The following is a 19,996-nucleotide window of genomic DNA, read 5'->3' as shown; positions in this document are numbered from 1 at the left end:
ATTTTAAAATTTGGCACAGTGAATGACAATAGTGACAAAACTTATCAAAACCTTAAGAGGAAAGTTCATAGCCCTAAACGTCTACATCAAAAAGACTGAAAGAGCACAAACTGACATTCTAAGGTCACATCTCAAGGAACTAGAGAAACAAGAACAAACCAAATTCAAACCCAGCAGAAGAAAGGAAATAACCAAGATCAGAGCAGAACTAAATGAAATTGAAACAATTTGATGAGTTGAAAAAGTTGTCAAATGAAAAAAAACACACAAAAGATAAATGAAAGAAAAAGCTGGTTCTTTTAAAAGATAAATAAAACTGATAGACCATAAGCAAGATTACAAACAAGAAAAGAAAAAAAGTGAAAAGAAGAGAGAAAAATCCAAATAACATCAATAAGAAATGAAACGGGAGATGTTACAACTGACACCACAGAAGTACAAAAGATCATTCAAGACTACTATGAACACCTTTACACACATAAACTAGAAAACCTAGAAGAGATGGATAAATTCCTGGGAAAATACAACCCTCCTAACTTAAATCAGGAAGAATTAGAAATCCTGAATAGACCAATAACAAGCAGCAAGATTGAAACGGTAATTTAAAAATTACCAACACGAAAAAGTCCAAGACCAGACGTATTTACAGCAGAATTCTACCAGACATTCAGATAAGAATTGATACCAATCCTTTTGACAATATTCTACAAGATAGAGAAAGAGGGAACCCTCCCTAATTCATCCTATGAAGCCAGCATCACACTAATACCAAAACCAGGAAAGGACAACCAAAAGAGAAAACCACAGGCCTGATGAACATAAATGCTAAAATCATTAACAAAATACTAGCTAACTGAATCCAACAACATATCAAAAAGATAATTTACCATGATCAAGTGGGTTTCATACCAGGGATGCAGGGATGGCTTAACATATGCAAGTCAATAAATGTGATACACCACATAAACAGAATTAAAAACAAAAATCGCATGATCATCTCAATAGATGCAGAAAAAGCATTTGACAAAATCCAGCATCCCTTTATGATTAAAACTCTTAGCAAAATCGGCATACAAGGGACATAAAACAATGTAATAAAAGCCATCTATAACAAACTCACAGCTAACACAAGACTGAATGGGGAAAAGTTGAAAGCATTCCCTCTGAGAAGTGGAACTAAACAAGGATGCCCACTCTCACCACTCCTCTTCAACATAGTACTGGAAGTCCTAGCCAGAGCAATCAGACAAGAGAAAGAAATAAAGGGCATCCAAATCGGTAAAGAGAAAGTCAAACTGTCACTCTTTGCTGATAATATGATCGTTTACCTTGAAAACCCTAAAGCCTTCTCCAGAAAGCTCCTAAAATTGATAAAAGAATTCAGCAAAGTTTCCAGATACAAGATTAATGTACACACGTCACTAGCTCTTCTATACACCAACAGCAACCAAGCAGAGAATCAAATCAAGAACTCAACCCCTTTTAAAACAGCTGCCAAAAAATAAAATAAAATTAAATACTTAGGAATATACCTAATGAAGGATTCGAAAGACCCCTACAAGGAAAACTACAAAACCCTGCTGAAAGAAATCATAGATGACATAAACAAATGGAAACACATCCCATGTTCATAGATGGGTAGAATCAATATTGTGTAAATGACCATACTGCCAAAAGCAATCTACGAATTCAATCCAGTTCCCATCAAAATACCACCATCATTCTTGACAGAATTAGAAAAAGCAATTCTAAAATTCATGTGGAACAAAAAAAGAGCCCACATAGCCAAAGCAAGACTAAGCAAAAAGAACAAGTCTGGAGGCATCACACTACCTGATTTCAAACTATACTTTAGGGCCACAGTCAACAAAACAGCATGGTACTGCTATAAAAATAGGCACATAGACCAATGGAACAGAATAGAGAACCCAGAAATAAACCCAAATACTTACAGCCAGATCTTTGACACAGCAAACAAAAACATAAAGTGGGGGAAGGACACCCTTTTCAACAAATGGTGCTGGGATAATTGGCTAGCCACATGTAGAAGAATGAAACTGGATCCTCATCTCTCACCTTATACAAAAATCAACACAAGATGGATTGAGAACTTAAATCTAAGACTAGAAACTATAAAAATTCTAGAAAATAACATTGGAAAAACCCTTCTAGACATTGGCTTAGCCAAATATTTTATGACCAATAACTCAAAAGCAAATGCAACAAAAACAAAGATAAATAGCTGGAACTTAATTAAACTAAAGAGCTTTTGCATGGCAAAAGGAACAGTCACCAGAGTAAACACACAACCCACAGAGTGAGAGAAAAATCTTCACAATCTATACATCTGACAAAGGACTAATACTCGGAAGCTGCAACAAACTCAAACAAATCAGCAAGAAATAAACAAACAATCCCATCAAAAAGTGGGCTAAGGACATGAATAGACAATTCTCAAAAGAAGATATACAGATAGTCAACAGACATGTGAAAAAATGCTCGACATCACTAATGATCAGGGAAAGGGAAATGGAAATCAAAACCACAATGCAATACCACCTTACTCCTGCAACAATGGCCATAATGAAAAAATCAAAAAACTGTAGATGTTGGCACGAATGTGGTGATGAGGTAATACTTCTACACTGCTGGCGGGAATGTAAACTACTACAGCCACTGTGGAAAACTGTGGAGATTCCTTAAAGAACTAATAGTAGAACTACCATTTCATCCAGCAATCCCACTACTGGGTATCTACCCAGAGGAAAATAAGTCATTATACAAAAAAGATACTTGCACACGCATATTTATAGCAGCACAATTCACAATTGCAAAATCATGGAACCAATCCAAACGTCCATCAATCAATGAATGGATAAAGAAACTGTGGTATATACATACAATGGACTACTACTCAGCCATTAAAAGGAATGCATTGCTGGCATTTGCAGTGACCTGGATGAGATTGGAGACTATTATTCTAAGTGAAGTAACTCAGGAATGCAAAACCAAACATTGTATGTTCTCACTGATATGTGGGAGCTAAGCTATAAGGACACAAAGACATTAGAATGATACGATGGACTTTGGGGACTTGGGGGGAATTGTGGGAGGGGGCGACAGACAAAAGACTACAAATAGGGTTCAGTGTGTACTGCTTGGGTGATGGGTGCACTAAAATCTCACAAATCACCACTAAAGAACTTACTCATGTAACCAAACATCACCTGTACACCAATAACCTATGGGAAAATAAAAAATGTTTTTAAAAATATACGCACACACCAGTTCTTTACATCCTGCTTTGAATCAGTTTTCACATCTTACTAGCTCTTTAATTTAATGTGTTAAACAAAATATTTAACACATGCTCATTTAGTTTCTGTATGAGGGTCAGTGTGTTTGGCTAGCTGAGGGCATCTAGTGATGACTTCTGCTTCACTTTCTGCCCACTGGTGATGGCATAATCCTGAGCTCACAAATGGCAGTGGATGCAGGGCCTCTTATTTTTCTCTTTCAGCTGTCATACCTCAAAATCTATGGGAATAATCAAGAAATCTTTATACTTGGAGTACCTTCCCAATGCATTTTTAGCTCTTCTCTCCCTCTCAAACTATCTGTGATAAAGAACCAGTATTTTTATCTCCAATCCACTGCAGAATAACATTTTTGTCAAATACAATAAAAGTGAATTACTAGAAAAATAATCATATGCTCAGATTTCACAACAATGTCAAACTGTTATAGAAGCTGTTAAATGCTAACTCTGAATTTGTATACTTATCTCATGGTTACAGACAGTTTTAGGGCTGACACCAGTCTGCGGTTCACATTTTGAGAAGTACTGCTTTATTAAAAGTGCAGAAAAGACTTAAATTCCCTGGGCCAACTTGTCCTGTAAAATCCCACCAGACCAAAAAGGCCCAGGTCTACATGGTTCTTTCCTGAGGTTGTGCAGCTTTCATTAAGTGGTACAGAGTATGGGAGGGGCAAGGGCTGAATCTCCGAATGTTTCAATCCCTTCCTTGTTCTGAACCAATGGCCCTTCTAGGCTTAGACTTTTGAAAGGAGGGTCCCCCATGAACATTCTCACTCTTCCAACCTTTCTCTTCCAAATCTAGTTTCTTGTCTTTTATTCGTCTTATTCTCCATATTAAGTAGAAAATAGGTCTAGCTCCAGTAATAAAGACAAAAATAAGAATGGCTTAAATAAGGTAGGAGTATTTCTCTCTTTAACAGTCTGAGCATGAACAGTTTGTGGCTATCAGACATCTTGGCAGTGTGCGAACCCTGACTCTTGTCTTGCTGCTCTGCAGTCCTCAGCACACAGCTCCCTTTTTGTGATCTAGGAGCCATTCCAGCTTCCTTGTCATCATGTCTACAGTCTAGCAGGGGGAAGAAGGATGAAGGGAGAAGAGGAGACCATGCTCCTCCTTCTAGGGACATGACCCAGAAGTTGCACATATTACTTCTGCTCACATCCAAGTGGCCAAAGCCTAGTCACATGGCAACACTGACAGACAGGGGAGTTGGGAAATGTCGCCTTTAATCTGAGCACCACGTGCCCAGCTAAAACTCCGGGATCTGTTACTAAAGCAAAAAAAGAGATGGATATTGGGAGGCAACTAGTGATCTCGGCCACCATCTTCTTAAATTTCCAGAGTCAGGTACTTCTGTTCTTCCTTCAGTAGCATCCCGTCCCAACAAAGAGGAGATACTGCCTCTTAGCACCTTGTTCCTTGCAGAACTTGGGTCAGATGCTCATGAGGCTTTCTTTTGCTTGTCACACACACTCCAAAGGGGTGGATTGTGCTCTGCTCTTATCAGGGTGAATGCGGAGTCTCCAATTCCAGTTCAATTTCCTTCCTAAAAAGAAAGACTGGCTATTTTACTTACCAGAAGAACCGAAGACATCTAGCCAAGGCAAGTCTTTAAAATGGAAAGGCAGCCCAGCTTACTCTCACGTGGTGGGAGGACTATTTCTCACCTAGCAAACTTTGGCTCTGCCTGTTCGGAAACAATAGACCTTGTTATTCCTGTTAAGGAGAACTGGATTCTTCCTTGTTCTGCCTAAGCCTGCTCATATTCCTCTTCTTTTGCCATCCAGGAAGGAGGACACCAACTCCTCTGAAATGGTTTGGATCTGTGTCCGCACCCAAATCTCATGCTCAATTATAATCCCCAGTGTTGGAGCTGAGGCCTGGCAGGAGGTGAGTGGATCACGGGGGCGGCTTCCTCACGATGGTTTAGCACCATCCTCTTGGTGTTGTTCTCATGACAGTGAGTGAGTTCTCATGAGATCTGGTTATTTGAAAGTGTGCAGCACCTCCCCACTCACTCTCTTTTGCTCCTGCTCCCACCATGTGGAAGCTTCACTCTCCCTTCACCTTTTGCCATGATTAGAAGCTTCCCGAGGCCTCCCCAGAGGTAGAAGCCACTATACTTCCTATACAGTCTGCAGAATCATAAGCCAATTAAAACTCTTTTCTTTATAAATTAACCCAGTCTCAGGTATTTCTTTACAGCAGTGCAAGAACAACAAATACAACCTCATTCCATTATTTTTTAATTTCAAGAACTAGCTGATCATCATGATAATATACAAGATAGTAATAACTAAACTTGATTGAGATTTACCAAGCACCAGGTGCTCTTTTCAGTGCTTTACCTGCTTTACTTTACTTGATCCTTACAAGAATCCTTTGACGTTAGCGGGATTACTGTTGTTTTTCCACTTACGAAAACGAACAAAAGTTAAAAAGGGTTAAATAACCTGCCCAAGACCATACAAAACTAAACTCCCTGGTTAAGATTTTTTTAAAATTAGTGTTTTGCTTTATTTTTAAATGAATAGTTACTGGGAATTTTTCTAATGACCAATTTTCACTGCATAAAAAGTATGAAAAAAAAAATTACCCACCCTATCATTTTCCCAAAGCTAGCCACTGTAAACATATTGCTGCCACTGTGCTCCAATTTGGGGACATTTTGTGACTGTTCCAATTTGGGTACACTTTGCTAGACTTCTGGGGCACAAAAAAATATTCCCAGGGGGCCAAAGAGAACAAGATGAAGCATTTTCAAAGTCTCTTTTCTCTGTGAAAAAAATCTATCATGCATTATTTAGTGCTCATTCTTCTCTCTGAGCTCTTTTTAACATTTATTGACTGTTAGCAAAAGATGCCTTCTTGTGTCAGTCATCTTCTGAGCGCCTTGGTGGCCTGTCCTCAGCACTCAGTGGTGCATTCATGGTGGTCTTGCTTATTCTCCTCAGCATCACCCTCATAACCAAGCAAAGTATTCCGAGCACAGGGGCTGCTCAAGAGATTATTTCATTTATTTCTGTACGCAATTGTAAAGGAAGAATTCCTGCATCTAGATATTGCAAAGAACTCTCGAGACTGACTTCCGGGTGCCCTCTATTTCCTCATTTAATTCATTCAATCCTCACAATTCACTGTGAGGGTCCATTAGCCCCTTTACCAAGGAGGAAGCTGCAACTCAGATAAAGTGATTTGCCCAAGGTCCCTCAGAGACCAAATGACAAAATCAGGGCTGGCAGCAAGGTTTTCTGACCCCAAGCCTGGCCTTCTTGTCCTGATACGACAGCTGTTCACTCTCTGCCACAATTACCGGGCTGTGGGAAAACCCTGGCATTGTGGGGAGGGGGCAGAAGGAGCACATCAACGGCATGTGTCTGCATTGCGTGGTCCATTAGCTCACCGTGCGAGGCCCGGATGGGGCTCCGTGTTGCACTCTCGGCGGGCTCCGTGGTGCACTCTCGGCAGCCTCCGGCTCCTCGTTTTTCTAGGGAGATTCTTTCATTCCTTTCTCCCTGCCCCCTCACCTCCCTACTGAATACAGAAACGACCCCAGGAATAAAATGCAAGGGCTCCACCAACATAAAGCAAAGGTTAGAAATTGAACGCCACCCCTCCCGAAGCCAGGAAATTCCAGAGACGCGGTTCTCATGGCAAGGGGACTTCAAGTTACATACTTTGCAGTCTGGCTAACGGGTTGTACTTTTCAGTGTGAGGCTTAAGACAGCGTCTGCTTGTGCCACATGGGTGCCTCCGGGCTCTCAGACCCATATTAGATTGCACACAGGCTGTACTGTGGATTAGCTGTGAGATTTGCAAATGTATAGTTTACAATGTGGTAAGAACCTGGCAGCCAGGGAGCGTGAGTGAACTCTGAGAGCGTTTACTGTGGTTGTTCATGTTTGGGGAGACCTGTTCAACCCTCGAGGCTGCATTAGCATAGTTGGGGCCTATACGAATCAGTCTAAAGTTAATTTACAGTGAGTTTCAGGAGTTCTCACTCCTCCCCAAGGAACTGGCTATGCTTCCCTGGGTAAAACTGTGGATGCCTCAGAAGTCTATATAACCTGGGATGCCCAAGACTTTAATAGACTGTTTTATGCCTGTTGTTTGACATACATTGTGCTCTTGATCCTCCCAACAGTTCTATTGTTGTCTCCATTTTACAGAAGAAGAAGATGAGTGGTCTTTATTAGAAGTGGTTTCTTAATCAGCTGTGAGCTAAATCTGGGGGTCCTATGGCTCACCTTATCCTGGTCTTTAGGTTCCCAGTGAGTGGGCAAAGTGCCGGTTCCCAATGTCTAAGGCTGACCACCAACCGCCTGCCCACTGCTCCTCTCCCACCAAAGCAATGCCTAGAGAGTTCTCCAACCCATAGCAAGGCACAAGGCAGACCCTCACCCGGAGAATGGAGAACCCCAAGAGTTTCTCTACAAGTCACCCTAGAATGGAAGCCTGAGGTTCCCATGACTTCCTTTCCCCCCTCCCTGAGCTGTTTCACAGGGCAGGCCCCAGGCTTCTACTTAACACTTCTGGATCTTCAATGATCTGTGTTTCACCAACAGAAGCCAAGCCCAAGGGTCTCATGTGAGTCCCCAGATCAGTACTTTGATTTGGGGATCTTTCTCACTTCTTTTCTACATCTCCTTTTCCCCCTCTATTCCTTCTCTATTTCCCTGTGGCTTCCTGTGCCTTCTAGATCCCAACAGCCCTTGCAGGCCAGCCTGCCTTGGACCACACTCTCATGGGGGAGGCCTCACCTTCCCCTCCCTCACCCCTCCTCTCCAGGCCTCCTGCCAGACTTCCTCCCAGCCAGCTGTCACTCAAAGAAAGATCTGATAAAATCAATTAATAATGACCGCCACTATAACCAAACTTTCTATAACAGAAAAATGTATTTAACAAACATTCTCTCTGAATTCTCACATCAGCCTGTGATATTATTCTCCTTGTTTCACCAGTAATGAAGGAAATAAATATCCATCTCTCTAAGAGGTTAAGTGACCTGTCCCAGATCATGCAACTAAGTGTTAAGATTTGAATCCAAGTCTTCTCATTCTAAATACCTGACTTGCCCTTCCTTCCTTCCTTCCTTCTTTCCTTCCTTCCTTTTCTTCTTCCTTCTTCCTCTTCTTCTTCCTTTCTTTCTTCTTTTTCTTTCTTCCTTTTTCTTTTTCTTCTTTCTTTTTCTTTTCTTTCTCTCGCTCTCTTTTACTTTCTCCCTTCCTTTCTTTCTTCTTTTTCTTTCTCTTGCTCTTTTCCTTTCTCTCCCTTCCTTTCTCTCTTCCTCTCTCTTTCTTTTCTTTCTTTCTTTCTCTCTTTCTTTTCTTTCTCTTTATTTCCTTCTTCTCTCTTTTACTTTTTACTAGCTGTTGCTTCCTCACCACTGCCCCACTGAGGGTTAATGCCTGCACAGGACTTAATCTGGTTCTTTTCCCAGTGGGGTTTGATCCAGTGCTTGGACCAGGATAGTAAGCCAGCATTAGAGAGTGGCTGAGGAGTGAGCCTAGAAGGGCCTTTCCAACTCCCTTCTAAGCAGCCTCAGAGCAGAGGGCTCCCGCTTGACCTGCTCAAGACAGAAGTGAGTCATGCTCATGCAGAGCTTCTGAGGGCTCTTTTCTGCCAAATTCTAGAAGGCAAAGCAAGGGAAGGAAGACTTGCTTGCTGTACCATTCTGAGTGGCAAGCTGACATTATGGAGACTGTAGGCTCTTCTTCTCTTCCTCTTCTCTTGATTTCTGGAGGTTAATTCTTCTCTGTGAGGCAGAGAGGCCTCTCTCAGAGACTCTGGCTGTGGTTGCAAAGCAGATCCTGCTGCCCAGGAGGCTCAATCTGAAGTGTGAATAAAGCTAGTAATATTCGCCCCTTCCCCACATTCCGCCAGAAAGTTCCCCCAACCCCTTATTAAGTATTTGTTGCATAAATAAATGAATCCTGCTCTACCTCTTTGTTCATGGAGCTAAGTCACCCAGTCAACTCATTCTTACAGATGGGTCCTTAAGAGCTTAAGAGGTCACTTTCTGCTGGAGCAATGCTCAATTAAAAAAAAAAAAAAAGATTACTACTGTGAGACTTAAAGGCCCCATATCTCTTGGCTGTAGAAGCTAATTTTATCAGAAGTCATTGTAGTTTACAAGCAAATCTCATATGCAGATGAACATTGATGCAGGTTGCCTTTTACATAATTGAACTAGATGGTTGGCCATTTGGTGTAACTGGAGAAGGGCTGGAATATCTCCTCTACCCTGAATGTCACTCACACTGTTCTGTCTCATTGCCTGGGATCCTGCCATTGGAGGGGTACTACCTTGTCATCTTAAGAGCCTTTGAGATAAGCGTTGTCAACAATTCAACATGTGGTTGGCATGACACTAAATATTCAGATACATGCATCTCCATTACTGGGGTTGTGTAAAGATAGTATCACTATCCTAACCAAATTAAAGAAAACCTACCCAAGATGAGATTCACATGCTTCTTATTTTCTGAAACTGAAGGTACTTCATGTCTCCAGAAGTGTCATGAATTCCAGGCCCCAAGCCTAGAAAAGGAAGGAAGAGTGAAGAAATTAAAAATGGCCTAGAAATTAGAGTATGAAACAAGAAACAAGCAAGGAGTAGGAAAGAAGAGCGGAAAAGGAGATGCTGGTGGTGGAGACAGCAAAGAGAACTATGGTGCCCATTTTCTACAGGGAAGCAATGATTTGTTCCTCATGAGCTATGAATCTTTTCTCCCTGGACTCACCTTATTCCAGTTTGTCTCAGGGCCTGGAATCCCAGCTTCAGGGATGAGCTCCTTTGCAGACTTAACAGCCTTTTAGCAAACAGTCACTGTTTAGCCTGGGGCTGGTTCCACGCAATTGCCAGTCTGCAGGCATCTTCTGCTTCTCTGATGAAGGTCACATCAGGTGAGGCTGGGCTGGGTACACCTAGTCACTTGTGTAGATGTTTTGTTCACCTCTTCACAGCTGTGACAAAGAAGGTTTAGGAAAAACTAAATGTGTGACTTAGACCTAATCAAGTTGCTCAGTGAGATTATTTACCCCAAATGCAGGGAGCTGCAGTTAAAGATGGGGGTTCAGGCCGGGCGTGGTGGCTCAAGCCTGTAATCCCAGCACTTTGGGAGGCCAAGACGGGTGGATCACGAGGTCAGGAGATCGAAACCATCCTGGCTAACACGGTGAAACCCTGTCTCTACTAAAAAATACAAAAAAACTAGCTGGGCGAGGTGGCGGTTGCCTGTAGTCCCAACTACTCAGGAGACTGAGGCAAGAGAATGGCGTAAACCCGGGAGGCGGAGCTTGCAGTGAGCCGAGATTGCGCCACTGCACTCCAGCCTGGGTGACAGAGCGAGACTCTGTCTCAAAAAAAAAAAAAAAAAAAAAAGATGGGGGTTCATTCAGCAATGACAAAGCAATGCATTTCCTCATTTGTATCATCTGGCTTCCGAGCCTCTGCTTTTCCAGTTCTCATTCAGAGCCAAGGATTAACTGCTCTGGAGAATCAGGACGATAAGCAGATGTTGCTTTGCCTGTGTTCTTTTCTGAATCAAATGTTTGTAGATATTGGGTGTATGAAGATCAGCCCTGACCCAACACTCTCAGATGTCAGGGCCATGCACTTCTCCCCCAGTGTGGTGTTTTCTAAAGCATTGGCTCTCCAGCACAAAAGAGAGCTTCAGTCTGTTTAGCAAACAGCTACTGCCATAATCTGTAATGGGCACAGCATGTCTCACCTTTAAGCTTCTGCCAGGGCTTCTGGACTGCAGGGGTAGGAGAGGACAGAATATGCAGCTTGACTCTAACTTTCAGAGCATTCTTCATGGTTCCAGGAAGCTCTCTCCTCTTAACCCTGAAGAATCTCATTTCATCTCCTTTAGATCTCTGAAAATGCTCCCCAAAACTCAGGAAGAAGACTTACATCTTTAGCGTCCTTTTTTCTCTCCCAGTTGCAACATATTACACCAGCATTTTCAAACTCTTTGGTTTCAGGACTCCTTTTCATGCTCTAATAATTACCAAAGATTCCAATGAGCTTTTGCTTATATGAATTATGTCTATCAATAATTTCCATATTAGCAAGTAAGACTGAGAAAAATTGAACATTTATGACTTCATTAAAAATTGAACATTTATGACTTCATTAAAAATAACAATAATAAACCCATTATGTATTAACACAAATAACACTTTTATGAAAAATAACTACATCTTCGGAAATAGCAGCAAAATCTAGTGAGAAGCCTGGCACAGACTTCAATTTTTGAAAATCTTTTAAATGTCCGATTTATTAGAAGCCAGCTTGATTCTATATATGCTTCTGAATCCAGGGTGTTGTGATATAACACATCATATGAGCTGTGGAAAATGCCAGTGTATACTCATGAGAGAATGAAAAAGGCAAATCATGTCTTAGTATTGTCATGAAGATAGTTTTGACTCATGGACCACTTTGGGAACCACTGCTTTATAGTGTTAGAGTTGTTAGGCTTCCCAACACCAACCACCTCACTCATGTGCATGAACACACACACACGTGCATGCTTGCATGTGCTTGCCTACTATTTTTATTTTGGCAATATCATTATGTTCTTGGGATAACTGAAAACTGCACTGAGAATCAGCATTCTGCTCTGCTAACTAGGATCAGAAGAGAAGTTATGGACCTCCCTTTAGAGCCTCATACTCCTGGATTTGGATCCTGTCTCTGTCACTACTAAACTCTGTGACCTGGAGGAAAATTACATAATCTCTTTAAAGCCTCATTTTCTTCTTCAGTAAAATGGAGACAACAATAGAGCTGTCGGGAGGATCAAGAGCACAATGTATGTCAAACAACAGGCATAATATCTGGTAGAGAAAGAATAGGTGCTTAATACATAGTAGATATGATTATCATCATTGTTGTTATTATTACTCAATAACAGTGTAAGCTACATGAGTGTGCTGGGTTTTGTTTGTTCACTGCTATAACTAAACTCTACACCTTTAGTTAGTGCTCAGGAAATATGAACGCATGAACTTTTATACAAATTCAACTTCCTTCAGAACCTACCATCCTGACTTGAGGTAAATTTAGTCATTGAGAGAAGAACAGGTGGCCCCTACCCCTGTGAGCTTTTGGCCTAATTAGGGGGAGGAAAGACTGATACTTAAGAAATAGAGCAGTAACAAAGGTATAGGGTGAAGAGTTGAAATGAGCAGGACCACCAGCATTTATTGCCATTGGTCACAGATGGGAAATTCCAACACCTGGCATGGGGATTGGTGTTGGCTTTGAGGTCTATTTGCCCACTGCTGTTTGAATTATTCTAGCAACTTGCATGAACAACCATGCAGTTGGAGGAGACGGAGTAGACAGTCCTCAAAGATGGTTACCATCAGGATCACTTGAGCCCAGGAATTTGAGACCAGCCTGGCCAACATGGCGAAACCCTGTCTCTACAAAAAATACAAAAATTAGCTGGGCATGGTGGCACCTGCCTGTAATCCCAGCTACTTGGGAGGCTAACGCAGGAGAATTGCTTGAACCCAGGAGGTGGAGGTTGCAGTGAGCCGAGATTGCACCACTACACTCCAGCCTGGGTGACAGAGCAAGACTGTCTCACACACACACACATAAATATATATATATATATGTATTTATTATATTTATATATATTTATTAAATGTGTGTGTGTGTGTGTGTGTGTGTGTGTGTGTATATATATATATATATATATATAGTTACCATCAATTCTTCCTGGCATACTTCTCCTCCCATCAAGATCTCTATTTGATCTGGGCTGGCCTCGTGACTTGCTTTAACAATAGAATGCCGTGGAAATGACATTCTGAAACTCCCAAATATAGTTTCTTTCTTTTTTCTTTTTTTCTTTTCCCTTTCTTTTCTTTTCTTTTTTTTTTTTTTTTTTTTTTTTTCTTTTCTTGACAAAGTCTTCTTCTATTGCCCAGGCTGGAGTGCAATAGCATGATCTCGGCTCACTGCAACTTCTGCCTTCTGGATTCAAGAGATTCTCCCCCTTCAGCCTCCTGAGCAGCTGGGATTATAAGTGCACACCACCATATCCAGCTAATTTTTGTATTTTTAGTAGAGACAAAGGTTTCACCATGTTGGCCAGGCTGGTCTCAAACTCCTGACCTCAGGTGATCCACCCGCTTCAGCCTCCCAAAGTGCTGGGATTACAAGCGTGAGTTGCCGCCCTCGGCCACAGTTCTCTCTTAAGACAACTTTTGCTTCTTTTCTCTTGGAACTCAGCAGCTGAGTAAGAAGTGTGACCACCCTAATAGAGCCACCATGTGGAAAGAAAGCCAGACAGAAGGAAGGGCCATATGGAGAAGCACCAAGGCACCAGACATTGCAAGAAGCCTGCCTTGACCTTCCAGCCCAGCACATCTAGCAGCTGACTGTAGTCAAGGAGTGACCCCACTTACTAAGTGGAGCAGAACCACCTCACTGAACCCTGACACACTGCAGAATCATGAGAGATAATGAATTGTTGTCTTAAGCCCTTGTGTGTTGCGGGGGCATTGCTTATGCCACAACAGAAAACTGCAACAGGAGGACAGGGGCTGGGTACAAAGAGGGAAAGGTGGCAGAGCCGTGGCACTCATAAACCTCAGGGTCTGGTAGATGGCAGCCTTCCCTTCCAACCTCTGGCACAGAGAACATAGATGCAACACCCTTTTACGAAGGTATGTCTGGATTTAAAATTATATCCTTAAAGAAAATCTTACAAGCAATTGTGAAGTTGGAAGAATGTTAGGTAACAGATAACAGAGCTGCCAGGAGAGACATGTCCAAGTTCAACATCACTAAATGAGCATATCCATCCTGGTGGTAATTGCACCCACTGTGGTTCCTCTTGAATATTTTTACTTTGCAGGCCACTTCCATGGGGCCAACTAATTCTTGCTGCCAGCGCTTGCTCATGTTTCTCCCCTTCTTAGACTGTCCTTTCCTTTTTTCTCTTTCAATCTAATTCTACCCTTCTTCAAGATTCTGCTTGGCCCATGGTCTCCATCACAGGGCTTTTCTAACTCCAGCTCGCACTGGTTACACCCTCCCCTGAAAGTCCACGGCCTCAGCATATGTGATATGTGGCATACACTTTGCCACTGAGAATTCAAGCATCAGCATCACAGATGGTTAGATGTGACTGGACTTCAGAGATGGTGTCTAAGACAGGAAACTGGAGCTCAGAGAAAGTAACTTGCCTAGGCAAATCACTAACTAACTATTTGACAACTAACTACTTGTCTTGTAGTTAGTTAATGGAATACAGAACATCAACACTGCAACTCTATAGTTTTGGTAATCCAAATTTACCAAGTACCTGAATTAAAAATAGAATCAGGACAGAGCCCATTGGGAACCAGCAACTGCAAAATGGGCTTATGCCTGCTGTAAAACAAAGAGAAGACACTCAGAGGGGGCAGTTACAAAGCTGATTTCTATCAGACTATATGTTTGGCAAGGGAAGATATTCAGAACAAGCATTATCTGGGGAAAATATTAAGATCAAAACCATAAAAACATATCTGTTGGCCAGGTGTGATAGCTCACACCTGTAATCCCAGCACTTTGAGAGGCCCAGGAGGGAGGATCACAGGAGTTCGAGACTCGCTTGCCCAACACAGTGAAAACCCATCTCTACTAAAAATACAAAAATTAGCCAGGCATGGTGGAGCATGCTCGTAATCCCAGCTACCTGGGAGGCTAAGGCAGGAAAATTGCTTGAACTCGGGAGGTGGAGGTTGCAGTGAGCCAAGATCGCACCATTGAACTCCAACCTGAGCAACAGAGCAAGACTGCATCTCAAATAAATAAATAAATAAATCTGTTTGGCCAGAGCCTATAGTTTGAATAGTTCTGCTGTAATGAACAAAGTCTCTGTGTCACAAAGTGCCCAGCCTGTGTGACACTGCCCTTGAGCCACAGCATTTTGGAAAGCATACTCCAGTCCCTTGTCTCCTGTCATGAATGAAGACCATCCACCTGTATTTGCAACATTAGCTCAGCTGAAAAGGTAATTATGGCTCATTAGGATAGTTGAGTAGAAATCATACCCAACTCGACAAAAGAAGACCTGAATAAAAACAAAGAAAAAGAAGAATCACATTTAAGTGTGCGATGTTAGCCCTTTTATAACAGATTGTGTAAGTAAACTGATGAGTTTTGTAATCATCAACTTATTGTCGATTTATTTGTTAAGGCATTTAAAACAATCAGGGGAATTTGATATATTAGAATTGTGAAGACTTTAATTGCTTATGTGTGCATGAAATGTTTACTTGTTAGGGAGAATCTAGTTAAGTGGATGTTTTTGAGTAATTAATTACTCATTAGTGTGTGAATATTTTCAAAATCTTAATTGCTTAAAGATTAGTAAATTGCACATCAAAGTAGGTAGGAGTTGTTGTGAACACTTCTTTCCATCTCCCAAAGTTGCTGGGACATAACAAGCTTTGAATTCTCCCGGGGGAGTTCCCCACTCTAGGGCTGGTCACCCTAACACCTCCCTTGATCACATTCATTTTCCATTGTGGGAGCAGAGATTCAGTATCCTCTCTTTTTTATCCTTCACTGCTAAGAGCAACCCCAAGTTATCTTTACATTTTAAATTAATTGCATTTAACATAATTGAATGAGACTTTTAACCCAATGACAGTAAGAGACCAGGTTCTACAAAGAACTGAATTAGGTGCAGCTCTTGTCAAGAAACATCCCTGAGGACATGACACAAAAGGGAAGGTGTTTCCATTGCCAGAGAGGAGAGAGTCTCAACACACTCACCTGGAAAGTACTGTGCTTTTGGATGGTGCTGGCAGGCAGGTGTCCCAGGAGAGATTCTGAAGGAGGTGGTTACGACAGGCTCCAGAACTGTTTTAATAGATCATTATAAGGAGGAAGACACAACAAACCAAGGGAGGCCAGGAGTCAAGGCTCCAGCCTCTCCTTCCTCAGTCCCTGAAACCCCCCACACCTTCACTCAGGGCCAGACAAGTATGCCTTTCCTCAGGTATGAAGAAAGCCTGAGAAGGAAGACAGAGCAAGGCCAAGGGTACAGTGAGCTTGGTTTGAGGAGAAAGCCTGAGGGAGAAACTTGGGAAAGGCTGTTTTAGAAAGAAGAGCTCCCAGGATGGCCAAGGCTTATAACCCTAAAGGTGACAACTAGGATTTTATTTGGAAGCCAGTTGGTTACAGAGGCTGGTGATGCAGGAAAGTGCATATTGCCAAGAGAGAAGGAACGAGGAGTAACTTGGACCATAGGGAGAAAGCTGCTGAGTCAGGGGAGGGGATGCACATTATCTTGAAAAGCAAAAGGCAGCCCCAGAAGATATGGGGAAGAAAAGAGCCCCATCCAAGGGGTAAGAAGGGAGAATCCTGGAGAAAAGTCACAGGGGTCCTTTGGCCATCAGGCAGTTCAGAAGCAGGGATGACTAAGAGACTGTGGGACTAGATTGAGGTGAAAATCTGACGTGAGAAAAAGCATTTGAGTTGCGTGAATAAAGGCCAGTAAAAACTGCAAGAAATCGAGTTTTCCAGAATGGTGACATTTGGGACCAAATGCCAGCCTTGGTGCCAAGAAAGGTTTCTACATCCATTGCAAGACCTTTGAAAGTTAATCCTGTTGTGGTGGGAAAAGTTGTCCCTTTATTTGTACAGTCTGTTATTTTGCACTTCGGGGAAAACACAGTGATGTGAATCACCCTGTGTCTTCCATCTCTGGGGAAGAAGGTTGTGTTTAGGAGAGCTAATAGACATGAAAGCTGTGAACATTCAAAAAACAGCTTATGGAGGTATTTCAGAACAAATTCATTTTCATTCAAATAGAATCAGTAGATATTGACCACAGCAGGACTGGCTCATGTGGGACGGATGGACAACGGCAGAAATATGAACACTGGTCATCACTGACTGCACCGAGCACCATGTACACACTCGGCATTGCTTTAAGCACTCTGCATACACCGTGTCACTTAATCCTCCGGACAGTCTGTCTTGTGAGACAGTTCTACTACTCATGAGTGAGGGACCTAGGGTACAGAGTGGTGCGGTAACTTGCCCTACAGCCCAGCACTGCTGGGGGTATAATGCAGGTTGGTCTGAACCCCAATACACAGCTGAGGATGGGGTGATGGGGAAGCAATAGTGACAGGCAGCACCGAGATCTGAGAGGGGACCACATACACAGACGGCTTAAACCAAGAGCCAGTCTTGGCTTAAACTAGAAACAAGTTTTGATGTGTTTCACATGGGGAACGATGGACAATCTGCATGTTTGTAGCTGTACCACTTATTGGCTACCTGAGACTTCTTGCTTTTCCATATGTATATTTTCAGGTATTCATGTTTTGTTCCCTCAACTAGACCAACAGCTCCTGAAGACCGGGTCTGTGCTGTGGGTCTCCTGCCTCCTGCTTGGTACCTATGACTAAGCTCAAAAACCCTTCATTGGAAACGGAGCTGATTAATCTTTTCAGTCTCTTGTTCTACCCTCTCTGTAAATGAAGGACGGTAAAACCCCAAACATTTAAAAAATGTGGCAAGCAAATTTTGTAAATAACGTGATTGGGGATTTTCTAAATGATATACCAGTAGAATGAATTTAATGATGCCCCACATTTTAATGAAACTCTTTTCATTCTGTCATAGGTTTGGTGTTTAATTTAAAAGGTTACACTAGACTTTTGGTCAATTTCTCTTTTGTATTTGTCATTCTACTGAAGTGTTTAAAAATTTATATTCTGCCTATAAAAATACAATCTTGGGGCTATCTGATTATCCTAAGAGTTATTTTTTGCTTTAAAGACAAAGAGGTTCTAGAGTTATCCTTTAGAATTTCTGTTGGAATAACATGTTGACCACAAAATGCTGAAAATGTGATCAAAAAAGAGAGAGAAAAGAACAACATACAGGATAATGCTAATCCCTCCCTGATGTGCACCTGGGAGCAGAGAACTGACCCTACCAGGTCTGGAAGGGTTGAAACGCTGACAACATGTTGACAACTTTCTGATCAGATTCCATTTGTTACTCTTCCCCAGTACCGAAATGGATCAAGGACAGCAAGTCGTCCTAGCTTTAGCAATAACAGACAGAACATCTTTCCAGTTAATGTGAAATTCTTCCCCCAGTGTGAAGCCAGCTTGGGAGACGCAGAGCTGCAAATGCCCCTCCGCTCATTAGAGCAGGAGTTAGTCTCGGCATTGTATAGTCTCCGAGGGGGATTAAAAAAAAAAAAAAAAAAAGGTTTCCTGAGGAAGGCCTGGGCAGGAGTGGTGAATCAACTATTGTCGTAGCTGACTTCAGGGAAGTCCAGTATTAAGAAGGCCCCCGTTTTGTACAAACTGATCAAATGCAGATGTTTCCAGGGAGTTGACCTTATTGACCGAGACTTCACTGGAGATTGAATGGCGGACAGCCGGTTAAGAGTGGGGTGAAGGCATGTTTTGGCGGGAGAGTGTAAATGTATACATACAGTAGACAGGATGTGGATGATGCTGGGCAAACATCTGTTTTATTGATAAATACATGTTTTACTTCCAAAAGTTTGATACCAGAGAGATGTAGTGAAAAATAAATTTAGTTTTAGGCTTTGTTAGGTGCCTCATGTGCACGTCAAATGCTGAAAGAGATGAAGGGCAAACAAATATTAAAAATGGGTTCAACCTTCCATCTTCCTAAAATATCAGATTTCATATAAAACTCATCAGCTGAGCTAAGTATTAGGCTTGATCAATGGCAGGAAACTAGGAGATCAAATGCTAATAAATCAGAAACAGATATCCCCTCTTGAGAAGAAAATATATCACAAAACTGAAAATGAGAAAATCATCTGATGATTTTTTAATGCATGTGCATGGAGAAAATAAGCTTTTTTTGTTTTTGTTTTTTAGGATCAGGGAGTGCTGCGTCTTAGAGACAAAGAATAAGATTCTTAAACACCTTAACCAGACTTTTACTTTAACACATGCAAAAGAAACAAGAAAGATTCCTATATTTGGTGAAGAATGAATACTGAGTAGTATTCTGTTTGTGGGTGGGTGGATATTAAAATGGCAAAGTGAACACATTCAAACCTTGCTAATAACATTTTGCCAGATGTTTTCGTACATTTTTTCTCTTTGGGAATTATATCCTCAGCCCTCAGCTTCAACCTCTCTGCCTTTTAAAAATACATTGGCTCACAATTCCATGCCTTTACTTCTTAGTATTTTTTTCCCTTATTTTCATTTTGTGAAGTATGTGTTTTATTGAAATAAAACATATATACAGAAAAAATGCATGTCTTAAGTTCACAAATGTGTAAGCTCAATGAGTTTTCATAAGGCGAACACACCTATGTAACAGAACATTATCAGTGACTACTCCTCTGAGGGTAACCACTACCCTCACTATAGTTGGGCTAGCGTAACACTAGGGATTAGTGCATGTTTTTGAGCTTTATATAAACAGAAGCATAAAGTACGTATTCTTGCGTCTGGCTTCTTTTAGTATTATGTGTATGCGATTCATCCATGGTGGTTAGTTCTGTATTTATTGATATTCAGATGGTATTGTTTTTAATAATATGGATACATTCATTTCTTTAATGCAGTCTTGTAGGTACAGAAACATGTCGATTTATTTCAGCATATTGACCAGTCTCAGCACTCAAAAGAGAGTTCAACAA

This window comes from Macaca fascicularis, chromosome 13 (genome assembly GCF_037993035.2).
Source record: "Macaca fascicularis isolate 582-1 chromosome 13, T2T-MFA8v1.1".
Classification (NCBI taxonomy): Eukaryota; Metazoa; Chordata; class Mammalia; order Primates; family Cercopithecidae; genus Macaca; species Macaca fascicularis.
This window is presented reverse-complemented; position numbering follows the sequence as displayed.